At 41.3% G+C, this 15485-nt stretch overlaps 1 protein-coding gene across 2 annotated transcripts in view; it reads right to left on the minus strand.

The window, feature by feature from the left end:
* Window positions 1–15485, minus strand: part of znf536 (zinc finger protein 536) — a 309249-nt gene that overhangs the window by 245690 nt on the left and 48074 nt on the right. For both annotated transcript variants that reach the window (XM_055507612.1, XM_055507613.1), the window contains one exon: window positions 13754–13862. The gene's annotated coding sequence lies outside the window, so the exon portion shown is untranslated. The remainder of the gene's footprint in view (window positions 1–13753; window positions 13863–15485) is intronic.

Below are 15485 nucleotides of genomic sequence, written 5' to 3' on the forward strand. Positions count from 1 at the left end.
CCTCCCGCCAGATGACAGACAGACCTGCAAATCCTGCGAGGGAGCGAGGTACTTTCATAAAACCAAGCTAACTTTGGTGAAGACTTAGTCCTTGTTACTGCAAGTGAATAACGAGCAGCGACGCTTGAATTAGAACTACACGGCATACACCACACGACACGCTGCGAAAGCCAGGTAGACAGATGCTCGCTGTCGTCCCTACCCTCAGCCTGGTGTGTCGCGGGGCTTTTGGATGCTGCCATCTTCAAACAGAGAATGTACCTTTTCGCAGCGCGGCTGAAACGGTACAGTAGTGTAGTAAACACACACACACTGTGGATCCGCGACGAGACAATGATTGAGTATCAAACAAGGTAAATCCAACATGTTGAGAGAAGGGTTTCATACCAAAATAAACATTCCACATAAGGGTGAGAAAAAAAGTTGAATTTAACACTGGGGCCCTCGAAAGCTTGCACTTCGCTTCATTGTTTGACACAATATAACGAAAAAAATATAAGTAAATAAGTATGAATAAAACACCAGTTTACTTTGTAGATGTTACCATGTTGTTGAATTATCACCTGACCTTCTTTATTGAAATTCCGTCTGTATTATAGCAAAGTTAGTAAGTAGTAGTGAGTGTAAAATACTAGGATAGCCTGAACACATTGCAGCGAAGATTTATTCATTTCTATTTTCTTATATTATTACATTTTATTCTATACCTCCTTGGTGGCTGCTGTTGAAGAATCCTTTCAAAAGGTGCTCAGCAGCAGAAGTATGCGGAGGTTAACTGTATTATATATCCTCTTAAGAAAGCACTGGGTTCGGTTGTGCATGATTGCGTCGGGTAGTACCTTGCGGCGCGGGGGAGAGCGAGCAGGTTATCCATGTAGACATTGCACAGCAGATATCATACACCAAGCTCCGTCATGCGCAAAGACACTGTGAAAAAAAAGGACCAAGATGATCTTTCATTCCAAAGTCACTGAAAATCCCCAACACACACCCTTCGAAGAGCAGCTCAAGCCCCGGCGCAGGGGACTGAAGGGTTCTGGTGAAATAAAGCTTTTTTACAGGGTTACAGGCAGCGTTCAAGCTCTAAGACCGGGGTTGGTCCGGTGCCTACCACGGACTTATGGTGATCTTGGTGACTTGGCCAAACGCTGCAGCCCAGATCGAGCTGTGTCACCAGGGATAGACATATCAGAGGAGCTCAGTGAAGCTGGCAGATCATGATAGCCATCTTAGGGAGAGGGGTCCCAGTGAATAAATCCAGGCTGTTGGATTGCACCCTCTGGCACTTGACCACATACAGTACATGTGCGCACACACACGCGGACGCAAAGATCCATGCATGTCCAAAGTCCCAAACCTAGGATCATTAATATTTGCACATTATAACCCTCCTCTTTTCTCACACTGCTGCCACCAGATATACCAGCTGGGCCCGCCTATCCATTACCATAGTGCCATCAGTGTGTGTGTGTATGTGTGTGTGTGATTCTTTCACTGTGTCTGGTTATGTGTAGTTTTAGAATGAGATTCTGCTGTGATTCTCCTCTGTATATATTGTATATTCGCACATGCTGTTACTGTGCCGTATATCGGTGTATGTGATATTTATTTGTGTCTTTTCTTATGCCTGCTGTTACAATGGGCACACGTATTCAAAATGGATTCAGTGGCTAAATTGTATAATGATTTCTGGGAAAACAATAAATTGAGGTTCCAAATAAAGGCCATTATGGAAATGAGATTAGGGAGCAATTGAATTAGGCTGTAATCACTGTTTCTATATGTCATTACAATGCAACTTTATCCAACATTACTCTGTGCCTAGAGCTATAAATGACTAACACTGTTTCTTTGAGGGGTATTTCAGTAAATCCACAAGGGGAGTCTTTAATTCAGACACACTAAAGCAGCTCCACCTCCACCACTTTATTTCTGAATTCACATTATTCCCACCGGGTTGAACAATAAAAATACATATTTGCAAATTCAACAACTCTCTCCTATCCTGCATACCAAAATATGACTGAAGACAAAATAAACTGTGGATGGCAATTTTTTTTCTTTATTCATGTAATGTAATCAGGTCCCAAACAGAGTTTAGTACAAATAGATTTTCAACCTCTCCTGCGCAACACACTGCACAATTTGGAGGATGTACTGCGTATACATAGTAATAAATCCAATTCAATGCTCCATTTGAGCATTTAGAGCTTTGATAATTTTGTTTTTACATTCATATTACTCTTGCTGTTGACCAACGCTACATACAAATGAGTCTTTTATTTTAATCCAGTTAAAATGGATAATGACACACGTTTTTTCATTCTCATGTTACTTGTATTTTTACAGTAATTGTAGTTGCATTACTTCTTATTATATTGTACATTATTATTGATGACAGAGTAAATATGCTTCACAGCATGGTCATAGGTTTGATTCCAGGGTCGCCTGCGTGCCTGTCTCCACATGTCTCAGAGTTTTCGCTGGGTTCCAGAAGGTGAGTGTGAGTGAGATTGTCTGTAGCTACATTTAGGCATTTAGACAACATGTTGGCACTCGTGGCAATCTCCCATCACATTTACAAAGTACTCACTCGGAACGGCTTTCTGATCATTTGTGACATGTCTCAGCTTCTTAATGTGCTTTAAACTATCAGTTGTTTTGAGCAGAGTTTGCTTGAATTCTTCAAATGCAGTAAGAACCACAAGCAGACTAGACTCATCAATATATACTGGACATTAGAAACTGAGAGTAGTATGGCTACACCAACATTTTGCAGTAACATGAGATCCCATTGGGATCCGAACAATGGGGCCGTGCTTTGTTTCAGGAGGACTGCAAATACACCTGGGAAATATACTAAATACACCAAGAATGGAATGCTACTATGTAAACCTAATGAAAGTGATTACAGTACATGAAAAAGACGTGCCCAACACAAGATGGACACCTATACAACAAATAGCTCAGTCTATTAGTTGCATATATAACATGCAAATTAAATAAGACACAGAACACAAATGCTCTGACATGGGGAGCCAGAACCACCTGTCAGAGGGGGAGACATTATCAGCCTAGTGCTACAGTAAGACCAACAATCCCTTGTAAGCTGAGTGCAAACTATAGTTTCAACTACGGCAAACAGTGAGGGCAAAACATGTCACCACTTCCCTAGTTAGAGCAAGCTGAACCAAAACATTAAGGTGTTAGGGTTCCATACTGTAGTTATGTACTGTATGTTTCACTGGCCTCAAAGTGACCATGTTCCGTCTAAAAGTACATTGGTGAGAGGCCAATCAAGGAAACCCTCAGCTGCAATAATCGTCACACAAAACATTGAGGGTTCTGTCAAAGTAAAAATGCAACTAGCTACATCAAATCAGTTTGTAACACTATGCTCATAGAATATTGTTGACCATATACAAATACAAAGATCTTGTATTAAGAACTATTAATCCTAATATAATTTTCCAAACTCATGTACAGTCCACACATACACTCTCTCACACAAGCACACACAGTCCATCATCACCAATGAGAGTCCTCTCCTCCTGTTTCCCATGGTCCATGGGGATTTGTCAGAGCTCGTCATCCAACCGTGTCAACCGTGACAGTCGTCCAGATGTCTCCTGCTGCCACAAAAATGACAGGAAGGACAGGAGAAGAGGAGGAGAGGAGGGACGGAGACAGAGGAATATCCCTGATCTGACAAGCACTACAGTGGGACATCCACCAGCAATCAAAACCAGAGCACAGATCCACGCTCGCTGACAAGCACTAATAAAGTGGATTCTTTGCTCGTGGCACGGCGGGGAATTCACTAAAATTTGTAATTGATTGGCCTGTTGGTCGGCTTACCTGTCGAAGCATATCTGCTGCACAACAATGTATGGATATACATTTTGGCTTTACTGTAGCAGCAGCTTGGTCAATCCTGCTGTATTTTACTGTTGGGGGTCAATGGGGACAAAGTGGGCTGAAGTGGCAGGTTTGGCCATGGGTACCTTTAAAACTCCCTGATAAAATCTAGCACAGAGAAACATTATTAGGCACAATATCTGCAGCAAAAGATGCATAATCTTTACAGTTTGATCAAAGATTCACTATCTACAATCTTGCAGCCACATTAGGCTCATATGGAGGGCATGGCAGGGCAGGGATCCAGCAGGCTGATGGCCTGTGCCAGGAAGGGCTCTGTAAAGCACATGGTGAGAGCCTGCAGCACCAATCAGGCGGTACTGAGGCTGTCAATGGGCTCATTAGCGCTCATTACAGCGACCTCTTGGGCACCTGGGTGCCCTTCAGAGCTGTTAGGGTGGGGGGTGGGGGCAAGACAAACATAAAAAGAGGGAAACAAAAAAGATATTTTTTGTGTGTGCTGTAGGACGATGAGGGTGTCGGTTGATCAATTTTGGGGGAAAACAACAGGAAATTGAAGTGAATGAAGAAAATATAGTCGTGAAATGGTTACGAAGGAGGAAAACATGGTCAATATCTGTTTCTTCCATGATTAGAAGGAGCTTTGTGTTAGTGTAGGTTACCAGCTTAGTGTAAAATAACAAAGCAGTGGTCCACCCTGTGAATGGCTGGTAGAAATTTCATGCAGTGGCCATATTCGGACGTGTATCACGGTTGGGTACAAACAATTATCTCTCATCTAGTCAGTATTTACCATCACATTCCATATGTACAGTTTATGGAAGGTTAAGTTACGGTTACATCATTGTTCTGTCCAAAAGCTACACAATAAAGACAAATGAAAATGCCAGGCAGTTCATGAAAACAGTTATAGAAAAGTTAGTGGAAGATAATAAAACATCATCTACAGTAAATATTCTTTAGAACACGGCAGAGTCAGTTATGAAGAAGTTAAAGAATGTGGTTAACTGTAAATCTGCCATGTGCAGGCCCTCCTAAAAGAAACTATTTACTGCCTGATTAGGCACACTGTGTTACAAGGACATGTACTGTAATGTCCTTAATAACAGCAGAGAGATTAACTCAAACTTCAGTCCCCTACAATAAAGTTGACTCCCTATGAGAATAACTAGTAAAGATAAGAGACCACGTCATTTACTAGCAACAGTAAATGTAAAGTAGTAAATAACATTATTTAAAGGGCCTAAAATACTGAGGAAGTAATACAGGTGAAAGTACTTTTAATCCATCTAGCAGAGGGAGCAGAGGTAAAACCAGGAAGTGGGTGGGTGGGAAAATGAACAAGGGGCGTGGCCAACATGAGCGTGGGAAAAACAAGAAAATGCTACAACCAAAACCTTACGATCAGGCAGTAAAGTGTGAATTAGCCTCAAGATGCCCATGGACCCATGGACTATGGTCAATCACTAATGGTAACAAAATACCACCTATAACCCTAAGGTACACATTATACATATATTAGGGTTTGGCTACTGTTTTTGGTAAAATCAGTTTATTGATGGTCATCTTGTAATCTGATCAAATCCACATTTTTACTACGCAATTATAATCAGCTGAAAAGTAAAAGGTATTGGAATTTGGTACGAGGAGCCGAGCCCTAAAACCTTTCAGCTGGGCTTCAGTCGTGCATTTTGCTAACTGAAGCCCTTTGCACAGTTGTTAATTCATCCTTGTCCCACAGCTGTCGCACGCACTTCTCCAGTCCTCCTCCCCGGGGAGGTCCATAGTTTTTCCATGTACCAGCACAGATGTTTAAATGGGAGTTAGAGGTATTCCCACGGAGAATCTGGAAAACCTTTGCCTATGGGTTACACGGTAACTGTGCTAAGTAGCAGTAAGTTTCAGATTTATACACATTTACATTTATATACCAATTAGGCCTGCTGATCAGCACTTAAGTTCCCACCACCAAAGTGTGACATGAACTGTGAGAATGGGGTGAAACAGCTACAAAGATAATCCACATTTAATGCCAAAGGCCTGTGTAGCGCTCCTGTTCTCCTACACTGATCTATTGCCCATTGCTTGTTATTTCCAAAAAATGTGATGAAAATGTAGTCCGGGGTTAAAGGTAGAACAGAGCAGCTCCCTGGAGAAAATAGAGGCATCACAAAACGGAACTGAACTAGTGAAATGGAGGTAAGTGGGGCAGTGCCCCTTTAAATAAAAGCACGAAGTGTGAGACATAGTTCCTTACAGAAGGAGAGGGTAGAGGTACAGTAGTCAGATAGGAGGAGGCAACATGACACACTGTTTTAAGGAGTGTCAGCAGCTCAGCAACACATAACGGTAGAGGCCTTTTGTTCTCTCTCCAATGGGATACCGGTGGTTCATAAGAAATACACTTCAATTGAGTGATTGTATTGAGTGGGTGCATGGATTTGATTTAATTCCAAACAGCATTTCTAATACATATTCTGCTCAGGTGTCACCAAAGATGAAATACTATTAAGAAGCCCCGTCAATCTGATAAAACATCCTACACAGAGAAAACCGGCAGAAAGGGATGAACGCTCGGCGTAAAAACGAGGCCACCATGAAGGAGACTTACTTAAATCGAAGGGACCGATTCACATTATTTGCTCTTCATATTACGTGTAGGAATTTACGACGCTCCAATGAATTGAATTAGGAAATTATTAAAACTTACGCCCCATAACGCAAACACGGACGACTGTACAGTATTTGTCAAGCACGATAAAGCTTCTTGGGAGTACAGTATGTACGTTTGTTTGCAGGCCAAACAGAAGAGGTTAATTGGAGTTATCGTAGCAGCAATCGATGCATAGATGAAGGTGCCAAAAGCTAGTTGGCCCTTCTTATAGGAGCTCCGCATTTACTAGTGCTCATGTAGAATGCTCTGACCTCTGATCGCCGGGCCCCAAGATACAGCGTCTTGACCTGACCTAACATGAAATGTGGCTTGTACCTCCCAACCCCCCCAAGCAAAGAGTAATTACTTTACCTGGCAGACAGACTGTCACTATTGTGACCTGTGACTGAGTTTTCTTCTTTTGATTTCATATTCGACATGTTTATTTTAACCTCACCAATAACTTCCACAACTTCTGTGACTCATCTCACATCTCTTTTATGTGTGGTTGTTGTTTTTATTGACTGAGGGTATATTGTTCAAAACCTTTCCGAGACCACATTGTTTGTACTGGTTATGCTCAATGTTTGTGAAATGCCTTTGATTATGTTTCCTCTTACTGTTACATTCAGAATTTCAGTGTTTCACCTCTGACTTTGCTAATTGTATTGTCCAGATGTTTTTTCAGATTTCAGAACAAAACAGGCCAAACAACTTTTCACATTCGTTACCCATTACCTTGTAACGTTTAGGGTTTGGCTATAGGTGGTGGCCGCAATGCCTCCGTAATCTGCTTGGCAACTTGAAGTGACCTTTATTTACATGCTCACACAGCATGTAAGATGGCATGGCAGCATAATTGCCTGTTATGGTCAATGATATAAGCAATTTTGCCTGCACGCGACAGATTTATCACCTTGAAAAGCACAGCTCCCAAATTAACCCGCAAACCCTCCCATCACACCTCAAACACCAACACAAATGGCTCAGAACAAGCTGTGCAATTTGAAAACAGAGGAACCTCCCTGCAATTGGGAGAAAAGGCAACAAACTGTATTTTGAAAACACAATCAGCGCCATGTTCAAACCCAAGCAGCTTTGTTTGTGTGTGTTGACATTGTGGCCTGTACTGTCAACCCCCTCCTCCTACAAACAAGCGAATAGGGGGGCGTATGAGAGAAATAATAACAAAAAAAAAAGGAAATATCTTTTGCATATTATTTTAAGTAACTGTTCAAATTTCATTTCAGAATGGTAATCCACAAAACAAATATGTAGCGGCATATTTTAAAAAGGGAGGCTCCGCTCGCTTCAATTTCCTATTGTGGCGTTCGGCGTGTGTTTGCTCTTTGTGTCTGTTTGAATTGATTTGCACAGCTCGGCAGACAAGGGCTCAATGCTCAGACCAAGAATCCATAATTTCATATGATCTGATAGTTCTGCAGTATTAGATTGATTTTTTTCCCCCCTCTCCCTCTCTTTGGTGTTGATGTTAACAAACAAGCTGAGGTACCCCCAGTTCGTGGATACAGAGGATAGCAAAGAGAGGCATTTTGTTCAGGCTAAGGTGATATTGCAGCGATGGGGACATGTTTGTTTGTGGAAGGGGATATGTTTGTTGTGTGTTGTCTTCTGCAGCAGCGCTTCCCATCCAGCCTATTTAGCTGAAGGGCTGTTGCGGCTGCAGCCACATAATATACAGGACTGGAGAGTTAACAAGCCGCTTATCTAAATATATTTAGAGCAGTGCTGTATCACAACACAGCAAATAGATTTCATGTTAGATTTGTGAGGCAGATGTAGAGTAAAAATATAATTGTCCCATTTTCTTAGGTTGAAGTGACTTTTAAAACAACAAAACTGCACTGTGCTACTCACAATGGATGAAGTCCAGTCCATGAGACCATTCAGTCAGGTCACTATATATATATATATATATATATATATATATATATATATATATATATAGATATATATATATATATACTATATATATATATATCTATATATATATATATATATATATATATATATATATATATATATATATATATATATGCCTTTTTTTATACATATAACAATCAGGATGTAAGGTCACTCTTTTATTTCAAGGGTTCTGAAAAAGCTGTGGCATTAACCATTTTGGACCATTAACAGATCCATGTGTAGTTTTTGAAACAGAAACACAAATGAAATAAGAGCGCTGGAGATGACCCTGAATGTTACATTAACATTTGTGTTATTAAGACACAGATGCTAATATATGGTCCAAAACAACAGAGGTACTGCCAGGAAACTTGAAAAAAACACTGAGCAGCTCAGCAACAACAAAAGATGGGAAAGTCTGTAGATAAAACCTGAAGTGAACACACTTATGTCTATGAAGAAGAACAAGTCAAAATTATGCTTGAGGATGCAAGAGTTGGATTGACAAAGAGTCAGCTTTAAGAATGTAAGCTTTACAACAAGGTGCAAACTACTAATGACAGTCAAGAACAGAAAGGGGAAGAGAATAATCTGCCAGAAATCATCTTTAATGCCTGAAAACACAGTCCTGAAATACAGTAAAATGTTTGGACTCTGAACCTTTAGATTAATTAAATTTAAAGAATACTGCGGTTATTCACATAAATTCTGCCTTATACTTATTTCAGAGCAAGATCATTGCTGTATACTGTACCTAAAATAAGTATAACATCATTTAAACTTTATACGCCTTTTTTTTTAAAAATAACTGAATTAGGTCCTAGAATCGACCTTCAATCTCAACACTAAGATCAAGCTTTTGAAGTCCACAGGACTGTGTGTACAGCAGACCTCCAAAATAAAATGCAGGGAGGCATAGATCAAGTCAAGGGTACATCAAGGTAAAGATTAGCTTGTCCAATTTATGATGCTCTCAAAGAAGTTTTACAACCACCAGGTTTCTTCTAGATGACGAATATTGGAGGGAGTTGACCAAGAACCCAGTGGTGATTCTGACAAAGACAGAGCTATATATATATAGCTCTGTCTTTATACTCTGTATATAGCTGTCATTTACATATATGTACTCTGTACTCTGTATATATACTGCAGTAGAGCTATCAACTTCAACAACCTGAAACTATAGAAAAACAGTACATCTAAAAGTTGTATTGGAGTGATTTAGGCTGTACGGGTGTACCTAACAAAGTGGCCAGTGGGTGTATATACATACAGTATGTTATATTAATACCAAACAAACAGAGGTATCTGAAGAGGAAACATGCACCTACACTTACCTGTAAGTGATGTTCTGCCGCTTCGAAATGGAAGGACTGAGATCCCTTTACAGTCCTGACAAACAGTGGCTTATCAAGGAAACAGACTAACAGGGAAAATGCATGTTGCATGATTTATATGGGGCAAAACAAGAATAAAACATATTTGCACTGTGCACTGAAACAAATGAGGTTTCACTCTATATCAGGAAAATCAATACAATAACAGGCTCTGTGCGCTACACACCCTGTGTGCATGCTTAATAAGTACTATGCTCCCTCACTCTTATGATGAGGATGCAGCCTGCAAAGTTACATATTATATCGGGAACCTGTTTTTTTTCCCTTCCATTTTTAAACTCCAATCTCAAGCCTCTCGTTTGGGATTTGGTTTGAAGAGTGGGGTGTTAAGTACTAAAACCACAGTTCAGAAGAGGCTTATGTTAAAAGAGTCATCCTGAGATACTTAGCCACCGCCTTAAAAAGTGGGGGTGAGACAGAGAACCGTGATGCTATCACCTCTCTTAACTCCTGTTCACTTCCCCGATCCATCCCCACCTGCCGTCAACGCGCGCACACCTGTCACAGACTTATACAAATACTCCCGCTACCGGGACAGTGTGAGTCGGCAGGTGTGTAGATGTGCTCGAAACGAGATGGGAGAGGAAGGGAGGGGGGGGGGGGCAATCGGGGCGAGCGGCTCGCAGGTAGAGAAAGTAAGTCGACGATAGAGAAGAGCGATGGGGATGGGAAGGCGCGATTGGGTTGAAAGGCGGTAATATCCTCTGAGCAGTGGCGCGCGTGCGGGGCGACAAAGCGGAGCGAAGCCCAGGTATTAGCCTCCTCTCTTCCCCGTCTCACTCACTCTTCCTCCCGTCCTCCCGCCGCACACCGTACCTGCCGCCGTCTATTTTAAGCCATTCCTTGAACACAGCATGTCAAACAAGCCTGAAATCCCTGCTAATACTAGTTACCCCTGAAACACTGATCTTACTGTTTGGCTTTTAGCTTAGACAAGTCGTCCCCCCCCCTCCTTTCTAGAGGAGGAAAGTTAAGAAGGAAAAAAGTGTTTTGACATTGCCTTTACATTTTGAGCTCATTAAATCCCCGGATCTGTCTCACTTCTACCTGAGTTTTTCCTTTTTTTTTCTCCCCTTTTTTTTCCAGAGATAAGCCAAATTAATATGAACTCACCAGGGCCGGTTTTAAATGCTTTGTGTTATCCAAAGCCCTGCGCTCCATCTCCCTCTCGCTCGCACTCTCTCAAAGTTATCATGGGGCCCGTGATAGCCTTTAAACAAGCAAGGTGAAGTGCTTTAATTAAAACTAGCAGCGTTCCATGGGAAAAAGGAAAGGGAAATGGAGAGGGGGATGACTTTATAATTTATCATACCAAAGGGCTTTCCCAGTGGTGGCGAAAGAAAAAGAAAAAGTAGCTAACCATCTCTTAAGTAGAGGCATAAAAGAGAGCCACTTTAAAGAGACAGAGGGCTTCCCGCGCATGGAGCACACACCTTGGAGACAACAATGAAAGCCTTTTGATGTACGGCTGCTCACAGGACACAATATATTCTCTGCGCAGAATGGTCTTATGGCTGATCTCACTCCGCAAAATTCCCAGTTCAAAATGAGCCTGTGTTCTTTTTCTGATGTTAAATGCAATGGTGCACTTAACATCAGGGAGGAGCCGCTGTGCGAGCCGTATAAATCAATCTGAGTTATATTGCTAAAACTTTATGCAATACACCCCAAGCTTTCATTGCTTCCGTAATGGACATTTACATACTGTCTACACAAACATGCATGGACGACAGCATGTGCGCAGGCATGCTGCACGCACACACACGTACGCACGCACACACACACACACACACACAATCCTCAGGAATCTATTGAGTGTATTTCTCCTTGCCAATGTTTTTTTTTTTTTTTTACTGAGTCAAAGATAATACAATTCCTTTTTTCTTATTTCCTTACAATACATCTCTCAGTTCTGCCTTTTGAGCGCATGAAATTCATTTTCTAATGGAAATATTTGTTTTGTAAATCAAATATGTATTATGCACAGAATGCAAAGCACAAATTAAATTATGTTAATGAAATGAAAGAGATATGAAATGCATATTTCATGGACAAAACATAACCCTGCCGAACAGCCATTTCTTGATAAAATCTTTAAACACAATCTCATTCGAAGAAAGACATATTGCCATGGCAGATAGCACCTCATTAAAATGGTCTCCTTTAATATCAGTGCTTAGTATATATGGGATTGTAAATAACCACTGGGGAAGAGGAACCAATAATGAAATACTGTCTTTAATAGCTTGCCATTGATGTCAGCATAAAAAGTCTACTAGAGGAATATTGGAAATTGGGTGTGCGCACACACATACAGTCAAAAGCTGTAAATGATTGCATATTTAAATAGAGCTGACTAAGGAAAAGATGATATAGATATTAGTAATAGGCAGAAAATTATGCTGACCTTACATAATTCCACAAAAAAAGCCCAGTCTGTTTTAAATTTTATATTGGCTACACTTAATGAATAATAGATTCTGTAGCTGTTGTTGTGCAGTCCATGATGTTAATAAAAGCCTAAGAATAGGAGCCCTGCTCTGCCCGGCCGACTAGCAAATGAACTAGACTGGCTTTTCAGCAGAAATAAATACAGCAATAAATACAAAAGGAGGGGGACAGGGTGGTGAGGAATGAGGGGGGCCGGGGCAAAGAAAACAAGGGAAAACAGGGGAACGATGGTGGAGGAGGCAGAGGAGGGGGAAAGATACAGTAATAGATAGTGAGGCAGGTGTAAATGGACGGAGGGGGATGCGGGGAGCAAGGCAGCGAAGAGCCGCGGCAGGAAAACAAGTGCGAACTTTGCTGCAGTGTGTTGAAGGTTACGTGAGGTGTGCAACTGCACTTGACCTGGGGCCGGCTTTGAGTGGTGGGTGTACTTCCTGCTCTGCCTCTTGTGGCTGTCTGGATCTCATGGAAGCACATTTAGAGCTGGCTGCTTCCAAGTAATATCATTCCTGCCCAGGAGCTGATCAAAAGAACCGGAAGAACTGTAATGTGGAGAGCACTGATGTAGTGCTTTTGTAGCTCAACACTGCTTCCTATTCACCCATTTACACACTAAGCTGCTGTTACCCTGCCCAAAGACACTTTGACGTGTGACGGGTGGAGCTGGGAATCAAACCGTCCACCCCAAACAACTGAACCGCTGACTCAGATCTACGCCAGTGTAACATTACTACTTCAGGGACATATCAGCACCACCAAAGTTTTTGCGCAAACACTGTAGTTTTGAGTGTAAGGCTACAGCATTGCCTAGCTTGCAAAGCTTATCTTAGCATAAAAACTAGAAGCAGCTATAGCCCGGTTCTGTACAAAGGCAAATGAATCTGTGTGCAGGCACTGCCTGTTCATCACGGCAATTGAAAAGAGCCCTTTTTCAGTAGCATTCAATGTATTGTAAGTGATGGTGAACTAAATCCCCATTCATCATTTATAGTAAAAACGTATTCAAAGTTGATCTAAAGCTAATATGGGGCTTTGGCAGTCTAGGATAATATAGTCAATTGGATTCTTACCAAAGCTTTAGCGACTTACTGTAGGTACAGAACTTGAGGACTGTGGAGAAGAAACTGGTGAAAGTATGTCTGGAACCAGCATCTAATGTTCTGTAATCAAATATATATCCTAAGCTGAACAAACCACAAGACTGTAAAGCAGGTTGGATGACAAAAGAAAAATGAAAGAAGTAATAGTTTTCACTTGCATCAACCTCTCACTCAAATGACAGCTGACAGAGGCCGAGCGAGGAAAATATTTCAATTCTGACAGCAACACGACGACTGGATCAGAGAGGTTGTGGCAGAATCATCATGGTTTAACTGAAAGAGGGAGTCAGCTGATTGACTTGGTAGCAGATGTAGAAAATGGGCCTTTATCACAGCTGTGATGTACTGACCTGTAACTGAGCTTGTTTTCATCGCTCAGGAGAAGATCTTGAAGCCAAATCGAATGTACTATCCTTCGTGCAGATGTTCCAGGATCCCATGGTGGAAAAGTGCCAACACCTAGAAAACATTTTAAATAAAAGTCATATTCTTATTCACACATACAGTAATGTTATTCGCGACAAATGTCACCGAAAGACAGAAACAAGGGTATGAAAAGGATCTCTGGGTTCTGCAGGAGGACAAGGTGTCTTGGCATTCTGCTAACCTTCCTCCCTACTGACGCTATGTGATGACACTCATAATACCAACCACACATTACATGCCTGATTTACCTCCCATTCCACTCCCATTGCTCATTTGTCGCAGTAATAGTTTACTGGGCCATAAGGTTCTCACGCCCGTCTACCGAGAAGCATGCAAACGGGGCTTTGTTTGAGCAAAATACTTGTTTTATTTTACTGTACTATAATTCTAAAGGACTGACCAGCTCTGCTGCAGTACAATATCAATACTGCTCATTCTGTACATTGATCACAAAGTGGGGAGATTGCTGAGGCAAGACAGCCTCGTGATTTGGAGCCGTTCTGCTGCCTCTGGTCCTGGACGTCTTGCCACCATGGAGGGAAAATGAACTTTTCTGCTCCTGTCCTACAGGATAATGTCAGCGCTGACGTTCAGACAAAGCTAAATGATCCTAAACAGCATTTAAATTGCCACCCAACGCCATAATAATGTGTTTCACGAAAAATTGCTTCACTTACGCTTTTAGATCGCATTTCATAAACAAAATATGCATGAAACCAGTAAAACTTAAATTTTTGCTGACTTTATGTTTTCTTGCCAAATGGTTAAACGGATTTATTTTGTACACATTTGTGATATCCCTGTGTAAACGTCTCCTCAAACCACTAGTTATACTGTATCACTTGCTCTACAGTCACTATGTGTGTTGAGGTATCTGTCAGCCTAGAATTGTATGAATGGCTTTGCTGGGAATTTAGTCAAAAGGTTGGCAAAGGAACAAAGAAAGACTTGCTCTGCAGTGGATATAGTTTCCCACTGATTTGATTATAGAGCACAATCAAAGTTAGTGTGCTAATCAGAAATGAAAGGAAGCAAACCTTCCATTATTGGCCCAACATGGGGACAATGGAGAGCTAATTTTTGTATTAGATATTACCACCGTGCCACAGTTTTGCAAATTTGGTACAGTGGTAGAAGGGCAGCTCTATTAACTACTGAGCTAATGCGCACTGTAGCTGACCGACTGCTTGATGTGGTGAATAATGGGCTGACTTACTGTAGCCAGGAAAAGAATTCACACGGGGACTGGTTAGGAATGAAAGTGAAAGCGGAATCAAAAGGCGGACAAACATGACAAGTGTGCATGATACAATAGACAGAATAAACAGACTTGAGTAAAGGCCGTGACATTTTACAATAGAAGAACACTGTAGTGTCATTGCAGACAAAATTTCTGCAGACACAATGTGTCTGTATTGCAGATTCTATGTGGGTTAAAGGATAATTCTGGTTAATTTCTGTCTGGCATGTTTCCCACATACACTGAGTAGCTGCAGCAGGTTGTTCCAGATGTACAGTAGTTCTATGACTGAGGCAGCTCATACAGCACAGTGTTGAATTTTCCTGAGTTCCCTCTACAACAGGGTTGAAAGCTGTGACCCTCTAGCACTGTGACACCTCTTAAAAATATATTTAAGTGTAAGCCTTAAATATTCT

Source organism: Betta splendens, chromosome 3, assembly GCF_900634795.4.
Source record: "Betta splendens chromosome 3, fBetSpl5.4, whole genome shotgun sequence".
Classification (NCBI taxonomy): domain Eukaryota; kingdom Metazoa; phylum Chordata; class Actinopteri; order Anabantiformes; family Osphronemidae; genus Betta; species Betta splendens.